Consider the following 12016-nt stretch of genomic DNA (forward strand, 5'->3'; position numbering starts at 1 on the left):
ATCCCTTTGCCCTAAAAGGCTATTGTTAAGAAAAATCAAACATGCACGACACAAACTGTTCCAACATCCAAGCACAATCAATTGTCCTCAACACACACGCAAAGCAAGGACTCAAATCCTCTTTTTCCTGGGCCTGAGCAGTGACCTGACATTCCTGGGCAGAAAACTGACACAAAGCGAGATCAAGGAACACACTATAGAATTGTTTTAGGAAAATGCAGGGTCTGTGGATAGACCAGATAGCCAGCTGAGTCAGGTATTTAACTAAAAGTGTGCTACGCTTCTGCAAAGCATTTTGTGTTCCAGATTTTGGTTTCTAGTGTAATTCTCATCTTCCTCATGGACCGCCGAGTCCCCTACCCACCCCCAGCCCTCCTCCTTCACTCCCTCTCCCTTACCTGGATTCCAGCCCACCCTCGCCCCTTGATTAGCCTTGGGCCAATTGTCTGTAACACCTGCCTGGTACATGGAGAAGCAGAGCCCTCGGCACTGCATTTATGAGCCAGATATCCAGCTGATTCAGGTATTTAATTAAAAGTGTGCTTCACTCTTGTGAAGCATTTCGTGTGCCTGATTTTGGCTTCTAGTGTAATTTTTGTCTGCCTAACGGACCGGCGAGTCCCCTTCCCCACCCCCAGCCCTCCTCCTCCTTCTTTCCCTCTCCCCTACCGGCCTCCAGGCATGGAGAACAACCATTACTGCTGCCCTTTGGGCTGCCATGCCGCTCTTGGTGCCTAACAGCTTTAGTATGATGCACAGGGCCTGCAATGGGTTGGTGATCATATCCGGCACTAAAACCATTATGTTAGCTAGCCATTCTGGATAACCCTCTGACTACCCACCTGCAGCATCACTCTACCTCCCTATGTTTATCAGCCATAGTCAGCATTTGCCACACTTGTACAAGGTAGCCATCCTGCAACCAGCCTCGTTGTGTAAGTTAACCACATTTTGCATCGTGCCAATGATGTTGGCCACCCACACTTTGCATTTGAGCATGTAGGGATGGTATAGTCCTGTGAATTGACTAACATGCACCACATCCACACAGAATTGCCAAGATAATCACTCATCTCATTTAGATAGAACTGTGAAGGTAATCATGTATCACATCTATATAGAACTGTGAAGATTAGCATGCGCCACATGTAGATAGAATTATGGAGGTTAGAATGAGTCACATCTAGATAGAACTGTGGAGATTAGCATGCGTCACATCTAGACAGAATTGTGAAGATAATCTTGCATTACATCTAGATAGAATTGTGTAAATTAGCATGCATCACATCTAGATAGAACTGTGAAGATTAGCCTGCTTCAAATCTAGATAGAATTGTGGAGATTAGCATGGTTCACATCTAGATAGAATTGTGGAGATTAGAATGCATCACATCTAGATAGAATTATGAAAATAGCCTTCTGTCACACCTAGATAGAATTGTGAAGATAATCTTGCTTCACATCTAGATAGAATCGTAGAGATTAGCATGCTTCACACCTAGATAGAACTGTGAAGATTAGCGCGTGTGACATCTAGATAGAATTTTGGAAATTAGCATGCATCACAACTAGATAGAATTCTGAAGAAAATCTTGCGTCACATCTAGATAGAATTGTGAAGATTAGCATGCTTAAAATTTAGATAGATTCATCAGGATTAGCATATGTCACATTTAGATAGAAATTTGAAGATAATTTTGCTTCACATCTAGATAGAATTGTGGAGATTAGCATGCACCACATCTAGAAAGAACTGTGAAGATTAGCATGCATCACATCTAGATAGAATTGTGGAGATTAGCATGCGTCACACCTAGATAGAATTGTGAAGATTAGCATGAATCACATCTAGATAGAACTTTGAAGATAATGTTGCGTTACATCTAGTTGTAATTGTGGAGATTAGCATGCATCCCATCTAGATAGAACTGTGAAGATTAGCATGAGTCACAACTAGATAGAATTGTGGAGATTAGCATGAATCACATCTAGATGGAACTTTGAAGATAATGTTGCGTTACATCTAGATGTAATTGTGGAGATTAGCATGCATCCCATCTAGATAGAACTGTGAAGATTAGCATGAGTCACAACTAGATAGAATTGTGGAGATTAGCATGAATCACATCTAGATGGAACTTTGAAGATAATGTTGCGTTACATCTAGATGTAATTGTGGAGATTAGCATGCATCCCATCTAGATAGAACTGTGAAGATTAGCATGAGTCACAACTAGATAGAATTGTGGAGATTAGCATGAATCACATCTAGATGGAACTTTGAAGATAATGTTGCGTTACATCTAGATGTAATTGTGGAGATTAGCATGCATCCCATCTAGATAGAACTGTGAAGATTAGCATGAGTCACAACTAGATAGAATTGTGGAGATTAGCATGAATCACATCTAGATGGAACTTTGAAGATAATGTTGCGTTACATCTAGATGTAATTGTGGAGATTAGCATGCATCCCATCTAGATAGAACTGTGAAGATTAGCATGAGTCACAACTAGATAGAATTGTGGAGATTAGCATGAATCACATCTAGATGGAACTTTGAAGATAATGTTGCGTTACATCTAGATGTAATTGTGGAGATTAGCATGCATCCCATCTAGATAGAACAGTGAAGATTAGCATGAGTCACAAGTAGATCGAACTGTGAAGATTATCAAGAGTCACATCTAGCTAGAATTGGGAAGTTTAACATGTGCCACATCTAGATTGTGACGGCATTAACCAACCTTGCTAAAAGTCTCTCCCCTCTGCATACACCTCTCATACTCAAACCAAACACAACCATACCTCTAAGAACAACAAACCGCATGCACTTCACTACACCGCAACAACAAAACAAAGCACACATAGTCTCGCACAACAGCACATGATGGCAACCAACCGAGAGGCACACTTATGCTGAGCGAACAGTGTTAACCAAACTGATGCTGCCAACAGCACATCACAGCTCTCTCGCTCTTCTCCCGCTAAGTTCTACTAACCCATTCCACCCTATTTCCCTTCAGATCAGCCAGAGCGCCAGGGGACCACTCCGGTGGTGATAGTGCATGCTATAAATATCCTTTAACATTAAAATTAACATGCAACACTTTGGAAGCATTCAATGTATATATTAGGGTGACATTCATTAGTAAGTAATGTGGGGCGTTGAAGAAAACATATGTAAGAAGTTACAAGGGTTGCAAACAGACCATAACAAGCTTGAATACGATTATGCATCCATGAGAGGTAAAGAAATCCTACATAATATAAAAGTGACATTGGATAAACATAGAACATGGGCAGAGAGGAAGCTGAAATACTTCGATAAACCACCAAAGGTTAGGTTCTATGAGGAAGGGGAGCACCCACGGAAATCACTGGGCAACTGGCTACAAAAGGAAAGGGGCCTGACAATGATTCAGATATTATGTCATGAACAAGTGAATCCTGAGAGATCCTCAGAAGCGATAGGGGTAACGCTTAGGGCCAGCTATGCAAAATGGGAATACAGCACCTTACCGAGCATATATCAGCATTCAAGTGAAATACCTCTTAAAGCAGTGGGTAACGCTGATGGGGAAAAGACTCTCTGCACTGATTACAGAACAGGAAGTGCTGCAGGCTATCAAAGACTTACATCCAAAGCTCCTCGGTCTGATGACTGCACACCAGAATTCTTTACGGAATACACTGATATTCTGGACCCTAAATTATTGGAAGTCTGGGAGGAAGCAATAGGGAAATGACCTTCTACGATGTGAGAGGTGATCATAATATCACTGTTAAAACCCAGAAAATCCCTAGACCAATGTACCTCATACAGAGCGCACTCTCAAATAAACACAGATGTGGAAATCTTTGTGAAAATATTGCTCACCAGACAGAACTGCGCCCCATATGCCTGCTCTGGTCCACTCACATCAGGCAGGATTTAATACAGGGGGATGCCCCTTAACCTCTGACACATCTTCTGCATCTTATCAGGGCCTGCAAATAAATGCAAATGCTGCTGCTGCAGTGTTGGATGCACTCCCTGATCCTTCTTGCATTGTGATGCTTATGTCTGTGTCACTGTCTATGTCACAGGGAAGGTTGTGCTCATGCAGCCGAATGTTGCTATCTGCATAAGAAGCAGAGGCAGAATCATATATTGGATAACAATTTGCAAAGGACCCGCAAAGCACGGTTACACGTGAAAATATGCTCTTTACTATTAAGACCATTCCCCATTCCTCCATACTTACGGGGCATCCCACAGAACGGGGACAAGACTGGAACCTGTTGCCAAGCAGCAGATACAATATTATTCTAGAACATCCCTTGTGTGGCCTGAGGTTCACTGTGATTTTATTGCAGAAATAACAGTGATGTACAATTACAAAGTGTAATAAATATTGCATGAAAAAAATATTGAAATGCCTTTTACAGTGCATATTGTTAAAAGACCTATTTTCGGGGAGGATGGGCTGAATCCTCCTTATCTCTCCTACTCTTAAACTCTACTTGTCTCCCTCCCCTTTATCCCAATTTTAACCTAAATCAGTTTTTGTACACCTAAAACTCATCCCTATCAGTATATATGTTCTTTTCTTAATTTTGATATTTTTTCTGCTTTTAGGTATTTTTACCCACTCTGTTATTTCTTGAAATATTTTTTCATCTTTGTAAATGTATTCTTTATTATTTCCTGCAATAGTATCACTGGATACCGTGGCCTGTGCACAGGGAAGAAACACCCTGCTCGGGCTACTTCCACTTTCTCTGTCCAAACATCAACCCTTGTGTCTGCATTGACTGAATGGAACTGGTTTAGTGACTGAGCGATTAGTGCCCACATTTGTTACTTTTCACCCCTGTGCCTATGCCCAATGGTTAACAGCGGTATGCAGGGTTGCACCCGAGGTTTTTCCTCATCTGACCTTTGCATTTTACGTTTTATTTCCCAGGGTGCTGAGAATGCTTGGCACCTATGAAACCCCTGCACATCTTTCTCTCTCTCACGGCCTTGCCCCGTGAGGAGGTGTCCCAGATACCAGAGGTGTGAGAGATCCCCAACTTCATTGAGGTAATTCACACCCACTTTACCAGGGCACCCCGCCCCAGGGACGCCTTAAGAAGGCTCACCGGGTTGTGATGAGTTCCCCTGACACTCTCCATCCCATGAAAGCGGTGGTTGCCTGGGAAAGAGCCGGTGACCATCACATGGCACAACTGTTACCCCGCACCCATGCACCAAAGGGGCCCGGGTCAGAAGGAGTGCATTTTTCTGTGACTAGGGTCCACTGGTCCCTACTAGATTGCACTCAATGAACAGGGCTATGGAAGCCTTAGGACTGGAGCAAGATTTGAGGCCCCAAACAGGGCTAACCAAACTGCTCATTACAATGTACTCAGATCTGAGGCCCACCTTCTTCAGGCTTATCCCAGGCTCCTAGAGCCCAAGTGCCTGAAAAGCCTCCAGCATGTTACCCGCCAATGAGGGGCCAATTCAGTGAGTCACCAGAGACCCAGAAGGAGGTAGGAGTCACATGCATTGACAAATTATACCCTGATGGTTTTTCCAAACATACAGGCATTGTTGTCGCGCGGCATGGCCTTACATAAAAATAAGGCACGCCAAAGGAGGATAACACATGCCACGTCCCCGCAGCCAAGTGCTGTAACTCGGATAAACAGAGGTGGTTGTGTGTCTGTCAGCTTGCCTTGCAAAAGCCACACTGTCTTCTATTAAAACTGCTGCTTGGAGCAGGGTAAATACATCCCCTTATGTGCCCACATTGAAAACCCATGTGGAATGGATGGCACCAATGAGGGAGCCTTTCCTGGGATCTCTGTTTCAGAGATCCCCACTGAGGCATATGCACAGTTAGCTGCAGATTGCAGACTCATTTTCCCATTGTACAGGCGTTCTGCACCCTGATCCAAATAAATCACTAGAAGAGGTTCGAAGCAGTGTGCCCGGGCCAAACGAGGTGCCACTCATGCAGCATATTAGTAGTCTCTTAACAGGGCCCAACATGTGGTCCTTCTTCCTGGACATTATACGGAAAATGATGCCCAATGGGCCTCCATCATAGGCCAACACTCCCTCAACCAGTCAAGTTGAACTTGGAGACTAGGTCCTCAGCCACCATCGCTACCACCGCACAGAGACAATTGCCTATAGATCAGTCAACCACAGATGACTCTCCTGATATGACAGATGCTGATGACAGTGAGGGAACACAGCCCTCCTAATTTTGAGTTTTTCATGAGATTTTTAAAACTCCAGCTTCCAGGCATCCCTCCTGCAGAAACAGACATCCTCAGGGGCGTGCTATCCCAGAAAGCAGACCACACCGGTATTCATATACAAGCTATTGGCCCTCATTCCGAGTTTGGAGGTAAGTACCGCCCCTTACCGGCATGGCACAAATAGCGTGTCCGAGCTGGCAGTAGCCCGCTAAAAGCGCACTATTACGAGTTCACGGGCACAAGCTTTGGCCATGCCGGTAAGGGACCTAGCGCCATGCCGCAAAAGGGCCCAAAAAACCCCCTACCGGCATGAATCGCACCGTAGACAACACTACCGCCATAGACCAACGCGGCATTAGCAGTGACTGTAAATAGCGGTCACTGCTATTTACAGTCACCGTTAAATTGCGGAACCAGAAATAGCGTCATCGCACAGGAACGGGAAGGAGCACAGCGGCCATCTTTAAAAACACAATCCATTGCCAACCTCACCACCCAGGACCCCTGGCACACTGGTGACCGACCGGAAATTACCTACAACCACCCAGGAATGCCCAAAGCACCAAAGAAGGGAGCTGCCCGCCTCCGAAAGGAGCGGTTGAGCCCAGATGAGCTGCAAATGATTGTAGATACCCTACACAAGCATGCTGGGACTGTTTTTAGCAGCAACATGCAGAGGGAGGCGGTGCAGAAAAAAAAAGAAATCTGGGCACAAGTATGCCAGAAGGTGAGCGCAGTGGGCAACACCCCCCGCACCGTAAATGATTGCCGCAAAAGGTGGGATGACCTGCGGCTGAGGGTGTGGAGCATCCTTTCTGCAAACAGAAACCAGGCCTTGGAGACCGGAGGAGGCCCAAGTTCGCCAATAACACTCATGCCGTGGGAGGAGACATGTGCGGCCATGATAGGGGCCGAATCCATTGAAGGGGTCGGAGAAATGGAGTGTGGCACGACATCATCCGCTGATGGAGGTGAGTGTCCAAAGTAAATACTGCCAAGGCAAATGTGATGAAAGTCACTGCTAACGTCTGGCCAAAGAGTCACGCCATGGTCGGCCACACACACCCCCCCTGTAAATCATGCCGAAGTAAGTGAGACCCAAGCAAGTGCCAGGTGCAAGGCCGTAACGTACATGACACATACCACACAAAGTTGCTCATTCCATGAGGCACACAGGGTAGTTGATGTAAACAGTGTGCATGTTAGACAGCACAGTACCTGGCCAACATGAGTGACACCGACATATGCATGCATTTACCACCCAAGTATGGAATGACGTGCCGTTCCCTACACAAATGCTGATTACCCAGAATTGTCTGAATGTGCTATTGTAGCCATGTATGAATGCTGGCTATCCAAACATCACTCATGCCGTCCCTCTCTTCCACCCCCACAGGCATGGAGCATGACAGTGTGGAGCAGGAGAGCAACCGTCCCAGCACATCCAGGGGCCAAGGCAGGAGCCGCCGTCTCCCAGCGACAAAGACAACACTGGGACGTACAAAACCAGCACCAGCAAAGCCCGTGAAGGGTGCACCACCACCAGCCCCAACCACACCCCTCCCTGCACTGCCTGCAGACACCTGCCCAATGCCCCGGTCCGAGGAGTCCAGTGTGGCTGGGGTGGTGACAGCCACGGCCCCCCTCAAAGTTGAGGACAGCCCCAATGACATCTGGGGAACAACTGAGGACGACACTGTGGAAGTCGTGCACACTCCTGAAGACTTCTCAAACCCTCAGGTATCCTTCAGTGACTCTGGTGAGAACGACACACTGGAGCAGTCTGTTCAAGGACAGATACAGGGACATGGCAGTCCTGTGTACAGTCCCGTTGAGGAAGCACCGGCAGGACATGTCAGCCCGATCCTCAGCAGGGCCACTGCTTCATTCGCCGATGCACAGCCGGCGGACCAGCTCACTGCCCTGATAACAGAATTTGTGCAGGACAATCGCCAGGCCAGGGAGGAGTGGCGTGCTGATTTGAGGGCACTGGGCCAGTCCATAAGAGAAAACACTAACCTCCTCTGCGAGGTGCTCGGCCAAATAGCAGATGCTTTGGAGGCTGCTTATCCTGGCCAACAGCCTCCGCATGAGGACACACCATCCACGAGCAACTCCTCCCAGACTAGCCCGCTCCGTCGGTCGCTCTGTGCGCAGCACCAACGGGACATGCCTCCCCCTGGCTCCGGGAGCGCAGAGTGACTATACTGACAGCCACATGTGGGCTACGTGGACCCTATGGGACCAGTGTGGGGTTGTTGTGGTGGGAGGGGGAGGGGGTTGAGGGTGTGTGGGGGAGTTGTGGGGGATGGGGTGATGGTGTGTGGGGGACTTGTGGGGGGAGGGGAAAGGGGGAGGGTGTGTGGGGGAGTTGTGGGGGGATGCAGAGGGGGGAGGGTGGTGGAGGGTTTGTTTTTCACGTTGATATTTTCACTTTTAATACACCGGTTGTGTTAGAAAAAAATAACCAGAGTGGACATTCATCATTGCGCATGTGTCATTTAATCTTGCACAGTGCATAGTGTACATGTATCCCCATACCCAGTGCCCTACGTCCTAACATTATGTCACCCTCTGCTGACTTGTGTGTCAGAAATATTGTGCAATCAATGACTGCCGCACGGCACGTCCCTCCTGTGCATCGGCACCGTGATGATGTCCTGCCACATCTTCCTCCTCCCCTTCATCATCATCAGGTGGTAGCAGTTCCATGTCAGGGGGCAGGGGCACGTTCCGACGGATGCACATATTGTGCAGCATTACACATGCCATGGTGATCTTGGCCACCTTCTCATGGCTGTAGAGGAGTGCCCCACCCGACCGGCTGAGGCAGTGAAATCGTGCCTTCAACAGGCCAAAGGTCTGCTCTATCACCACACGTGTACGGGTATGGGAACGATTGTAGTCCTCCTCGTGCCTGTTCTGTGGGTTTCGGACAGGGGTCATGAGCCACAGCTTCAAGGGATAGCATCACCTGCATGAGAGTGGAATGAAGGCAAGTGTTCACACATTCAAGTAGGACAACTGTACTAGTCTCACATGGTAGCAGGTAATTTGTGCCCACACGCACATGTCCCTGGATGCATTGACCCCATTTCTGGCCCCGCTATGTGTCCTGTGCAATGGACTAATGGTGTGGGTTGCATCTTCAAGATGGGTCATGGTGTGCACTGACATCTTGTTGCACGTGCATCGTATATGCATACAGCAGTGTTGGTGTAAAATCAGTGATGAGTAGTGGTCTGTGGAATTTGGTAGTAGGGAGCGTTGGCTGTAGTCAGTTCTATATTGGGCATTCTGCACTGATCAGTTCCATGGTGACATGCAGCACTCCTATGGGTGTCCCGAACCAGTGACACACTGTGGTATCCCTGGTCGACTCAGTTCAATACACGTCCAGGGATGACTGTCCTGTGTGGTGATATGTTGGAGACAGCAACATAGTGCATATGCAGTGCATAGTGCAGGATGACCTTACGATGTGTGAGGGCTGCTGATGAGTGGTGCATGTGTTGTGGGATGTGGGCTGGTTACCTGTTAGTCATGTAGTGATAGGTGTCGGCCTTACTTCATCACTATGGGATTTGGTTTCATGTACCAGTTTAGTTGCTTTGGGGCACAGTGTTCGGTGATGTGCACATTGTGCACTGACGTCAACATTCCCGTCCAGGTGGAGTATGCATCCCCCCCATTCCCACATTCCCACCCATGTGGAGTATGCACCCCCCCATTCCCACCCAGGTGGAGTATGCAGCCACCCACCTCACAACCCCAATGCACTGCCATGGCCCAGTCAGGCAACTCACCAAGCAGCCAGGCATATCGTCCAGCATGTTGCTCCATGTAACGTGGTAGCGTGGAGTTCCGCAGTACCAAAGAGTCATGTGTTGATCCTGGATATCGGGCACAGTAATGTGTGATGATCTTGCTGGTGTTGCATACCATCTGCACATTGATGGAGTGGTATTGATTGCGGTTGCGATACACCACCTCCATGGCATGCAGGATCACCAACTCCACGTGTGTGCAGTCGAGGGCACCTACACAATTTGGCATGCCTGCCAGTGCACAGAAGGCAACTTTTGTATCGAATATCTCCTGGGGAGTCCGTGGTAGGGATATGTAGTCCCTTGTGTGCTTGAGGAGGGCATCCAGCACTTGGTTCAGTATCTGGGAAAATAAGGGTTGTGATATGCCATGCATGTGCCCCACTGTGTGCTGGTAGGTGCCTGTGGCAAGGAAGTGGAGCACAGACACTACCTTCAGTAGAGGGGGGATGGTGGTGCGTATTTCTATGAGGTTCACTATGTCATTGTGTATCAGGTCCACTATGGTGGTGATGGTGTCACGGTCAAGCCGGTACAGGGTGTGGATCTGCTCAGGTGTTAGGTTGAAGGGGGTGGCTCTGATGCGAGGGATTGGGGGCTGCCGGCGTGGTAATGGTGGCTGCACTGGTGGGGCAAGCTGGGCCTGTCTCACCCTCCTTCTCCTCATCGTCTCCTCTGTGGTGGCGGCTGTTGTTGTTGTTGTTGTTGAGGCATTGCAAGCAGGGCCTCCAGCTCCAGTAATGCTACTACTATTGGTATCATCTTGGTGTGGGAGGGGGCGTGGTGTGTGGGTGTGCTCCTTTTGTACTGGCCTTGACTCCATTGCCTCCACCTGTGCTGATTGTGTGCACCTGTGGCTCTTGGAAACACTGCTCAGGGTTCTTAACGCATGGTCAGTGATGCCAGTATTAACACCATGCCGGTAAGCATTTTTTCGGCCTTCAGGAGGCCGTTATTTGCATGTCCGCATCACTGGTGATCTTATCCTGTTTACGGCATGCCGCTAATGCCGGCATGGTGTGTCACGTGCGCACGTCCTGGCAGCTATTTACGGCATCATACTTTACGGTGCCGTAAATAGCGGTCTGGTTGGTCAGGATTGCCCGAAGCGGTAAGCGATGCAGGTAATCCTTTACCGGCATCGTTTTTCCCTTACCTCCAACCTCGGAATGAACCCCATTGAGTTGAAAGTGACAAAACTTTATGGGAAACACCTCATCCTTATTTACCCCATGAAGAAGAATTTAGATGCAAAATGTAGACAATTGCCTTTGGAAAAACAGCCACTGCACAAAGCCTCTGGTGCAGTCAGTTCTGGTTTCAGCCTCCTGGCACAGGGAAAATGCCCCTTCGACCTCTTCATCTTCTAGGCAACCATTGATTACCCCTTCGGATAAGGAGGAGAGATGTTTGGAGCTCATGGGCAGAGGGTGTACTTTTAACACGGCCTTCCAGCTGGGAAAGGCTAAGGCAGGCGCTATTGTGCAAAATTAAGGAAGGAGATGAAGGATTTTATAGAGGACCTTTCTGCTGTTTGCAAAGAACAGTAAGTATCTGGGCTGATGGAAGCTGGGACAATAGCACACGAGTGGCTGAGCATATTGACACGGCTGTGAGAGGCATGTTCCTGAGTAAGAACATGCACTAGGAGGCCTGGCTAAAGAGCACCAATCTATTACCGAGGAACAAGAGAAGGTCAGGGCTGTCACCTTTGAGGGAATGAACCCTTTTCTCCTCTCTTCTGATGAAGAGCTGCACAAAGAAAAGACCCATACTCTCACAGCAAAGAGTTTATCAACAATCTCCAAGTCTGCTGAGAACACAACATCTTACCCGCAGAAAGGCCAGCACAAAACTACTGAAGGCTTCATAGACTACATCTATAGAGCACAGAATAGGGACTAGCAAAGCCAGAGCATCTCTGACCCTCCACCGCCTCCCCAATGAAAAG

This window comes from Ambystoma mexicanum, chromosome 9 (assembly GCF_040938575.1).
Source record: "Ambystoma mexicanum isolate Mex_15411 chromosome 9, UKY_AmexF1_1, whole genome shotgun sequence".
Lineage (NCBI taxonomy): Eukaryota > Metazoa > Chordata > Amphibia > Caudata > Ambystomatidae > Ambystoma > Ambystoma mexicanum.